Genomic DNA, 4,080 nt, shown 5'->3' with positions numbered 1-4,080 from the left:
TCCGTCCACGCGGCCCCCTTGGTGCGAGGGGGGGTTCAAGTTTGGGTCACGACCCTGGGTTTGGGAACCCCTGCTATGAGAGGTTGAAGAAGAAGAAGAAGAAGAAGAAGAAGAAGAAGAAGAGTAGGAAAATCATGAAAATATGGCAGTTTCGTTCGAGACGTCTCAATGTTGCCTAAGCTAATATATAAAGCTGAGTTCATGTCTGTGGGTGGATGTGGGTCTGAACAAGGTACATTTTCATTACTTGTAACGAAAATACTCATCATTAATATTTAAAGTCTTTAATTTAAAAGAAAGTGTCCGTTTCATGGTGTTTTATTTGTACTCTATGCTGTTGAGATGTCCAGTGGTGTGTTCAGTTACCAGCGAGTTAGCACTTGCCAAGCTCACCGTTCCTTATCAACGGTTTCTGATGGAGTGCTTGTTTGAGTGCTTCAGCCACTTGGCAAGTGCTCGACAAGAAACTTAGTGACTGAACACACCCCAGATTCATGACATGGCAATGAGGATAAACATCGATCGTGTCATTATTTCAGCCATATCGATGAATTCGTTCCTCAAGGGGCGGGGTGGGAGGAAGCAGGGGAAGGCGTGGGGTGGGGAGAGGGACCCGATGTTGCCCGGCATCGACAGGTATCCCTGCTAGTTGTTAATATACAGATGTGTAGGTTATACTGTATATTTAAACATTATATTTTGTCGCTGGGAGTGGGTAAAAAGAGGAAGAGGCAGATCTTATATGGGGTGAAGGCTGTGTAACGATGATGGTTGGAGCAAGGAAATTGTTCGCCGGTGTCTGTGACTTGTGGATACATGCTAATGACCACAACAGCAGTCGTAGGCATTGAACAATGAAACTGCATTCAAAACAACAGGTACAGCAATGAACTTATTGGTAATATTCACAGCTATAATCGGAAAGTCCGATCCGCACATGATGTTTCTTTGACACTCATGAGCTTGACTTTCCCCAAATGTTCCATGATGCTTCGGGTTAATGCTTGTTGCTCTTCTATACAGTCCAGCAGTCACTCTGAACTCCTAAATTCACAGCAGTCCTGGATCCTCTGAATCAACAGATGAATCCACGAGGCAGTCCTCTTCAGTATAGTTTTAGAGCTCAATGACATTTCCAGCCCCATTCGAGGCATAAATATTCCACGTGAGACACAGCCCTAATGAGCGATAATATACTGACAAAACTCCGACACCCAACGTGACATAAAGCTGCATTATTCTCACTTTGCAAAAACACTTGTGAAGCAATGCAACCGCTTCACTCCACTCTCACCCTCTCTCTGGTTATTTTTAATTTTTTTTTAAATCCAATCAGCATGCACTGCAGGACTATCTCGAGATCCTGCGAGCACTCTTCAACATCCCTCGTTTTCTCATCTTTCAAACACGTGATGTATCAAGGGTTCCCATAGCAAGCAATCCAACACTATAAACAAGAAGGAGCAATCAGAGATTGCAGACCTGCACCAGGACTTGTTTTGTGTGGTGTTTGTGTACTGGTGTGTTACATAATTAATGACAGACATACCTAGAACTGCCATTTTATAACTGCTGGCTGGCAGTGACGACTGGGTACCAAGCCATCCCACTTTGATGCAATCCCACTTTGATCAGACACTTGACCCTGACCGATGACGTTTATTGTTATTATTATTATTATTATTATTATTATTATTATTATTATTCAATTCAATTCAGAATAGTATTGAAATAGATTCAATTCAAATCAAATGGAAGACCAAATAGGTACAGTCCTGCTTTGGAGTAATCAGAAGGAACCCGAATAAGCAAAAAAGTAAAGATGAAGTCATCATGAGGAACCCGGATAGGATTCGGGTTTCAGCTGCTACTCCTCCACTCTCAAACCCATCCAGGCGCATCCAAGTGAGAAAAAACACATGTTCTGTGCAAACAAACAAACAGACAAACATATCTACACACCCTCTGGCGACGGTAATAAAAACTGTATTCTGGACCAAACAATAACTCCACCGAGGCAAACAAATCTTACCCACCTCGAGGAACATCCTTACTGCTATAGTACATACACAGGCACAGTTTGAACGATCCAGTTTTATGCTTGTTAACCAATGACCAGTCTGACCTGCATATTGCCACATTTTACATGTGAGTAAATCCATTTATCATGAAACTTAAAATGCTGTAATCACTCGTGGCTGTGCATCCATTACAGCATATCGATCGATAGTGTGCACATGTATTGTGACTACACTAATACATACGCTTTAACTGACAGGTTGCAATCAAGCTATCTCTTCGAGAGCTTGGGGCAGCAGTGTCTCCAAACATAGGGATGTTTGGAGACATTTGATCTTGATTGTCATCAGAAATCGGCCACAACTTGACGGAACGAGATAACTAGATAAGACAAATGGAATTCACCATGATGTAAGGAATATACTTTCTTCACTCTTGGTTATTTTGTTTTGTGCAGTTTTTTTTTAATTGATGGAAAATGTTAAAGCAGAATCTCAGAGAGCAAGAGATCAGTTTGTGCTTGCGCTTGTGTCATAAACATCATATTTAATTTAGTTAACAAATTTCTTAACTCGAAGGGCACTCGGTCGAGCGCATACCTCCGCCACGCAATGCCTGATCCACGAGAACATATCGGGCCCAATACATTTTTGAAATATCATGCTGTATATCGTTTTTGGCCCTATCTCTCAATGTTGAAGAAGCACGTTAATAATTAAATAATTCTCGTACCCAGATTCAGCTTCAGATCTTCACCAAAATCGAATCAATTTGTCCTTGCCACACCACACACAACGTGTCCACCAAGTTTTATCTGGATCCGTGCACAACTTTTTGAGATATCCTGCTTTCTATCGTTTTTGGCTGTATCTCTCAATGGTGAAGAATCACTTAAAAATTATAGTATCTTCACCGAAATCTAATCAGTTCGTTCTTGTCACACACCCAACCTGTCCACAAAATTTCATCTGGATCTGCACACAGACAAACAGATAGAAAGTGGTGAAAACATAACCTCTTTCACCTTTGGTGGCGGAGGTAAAAATACGGTTCAATTGTCATGGCCGGTGCCGATTGTCTATTTTATATAAACGATGTATAAGGATGTAGGAGTTTGGATTGCTTTATCAAAATTTATTGTAGATTATACTGAGCTTAGGTGCAAGGCAAATGTATATGAAGAAGACAAATGGTTGCAGATACAGGTAGTGGACAAAATATGGAAACACCAATGTAAAGTCACTTAATCGGGTGTTGCAGCACTATGGTTGACCAGCATGGCTTGTATGCGCCGTGGCATAGAGTCCACCAGCATTTGGAATTCTGCAGGAGGGATGCGGCACCATTCTTCCATGAATGAGAAAGTCGATCAACTCGCACCTGTATGATGGAGGTGGAAAACGCTGTCTCAGGCATTGTTCCAGAATATCCCGTTAATCCTCGATTGGGTTCAGATTTGGTGACTGAGGAGGTCGTGACTTATGGATAACAGCATTGTCATGGTCATCAAACCATTTGGGCAACCACACGTGCTCTTTGGATGGGGGCATTGGGGGGTGGGAGTGGGGGGGTCTCCTCTTACAGCCATGCGAGCCATAATTAAAGGCAGCCAGGACTGTGCAGCGTTTCTATACATGACCCGAAGCATGCTGGGATGTTATTTCCTGAATTAACACAAGGGCTACACCTGTCTGGAAGCTATTGCTGGTGCCCTTCATTTACCCAGGTGTTTCCAGTTTTTTTTTTTTTTGTCCACTACCAGTACATTGAATGTTCTCAGTGTTTATGCCATGGAATAAGCAATGTAGTGTAGAACGATGAGAAATGTGTGGAAACAGTCTGCTCATGTTAAGAGCTGGCTGAGTTCTGAACGGTGATGTGGCTTTCCCTGAATTTCCTGGCTACATCTGGGTGTTTGATGGTGAGTTCGGCCATGTCCTTCAGGTGCACTGGTATCCACCTAGCATAGTGGGTGTGATCCAGTGCATGGAACCAGGGGACCAGCTCTGTCAGAGCATCGAGGTACATCATTAACGATCCCTGCCTGAGAGAACGCACATA

Source organism: Eptatretus burgeri, chromosome 9 (genome assembly GCF_056783735.1).
Source record: "Eptatretus burgeri isolate ZD-2024b chromosome 9, Ebu_testis_v1, whole genome shotgun sequence".
In the NCBI taxonomy this organism is placed as follows: domain Eukaryota; kingdom Metazoa; phylum Chordata; class Myxini; order Myxiniformes; family Myxinidae; genus Eptatretus; species Eptatretus burgeri.
Note: the sequence above shows the minus strand (reverse complement) of the source record.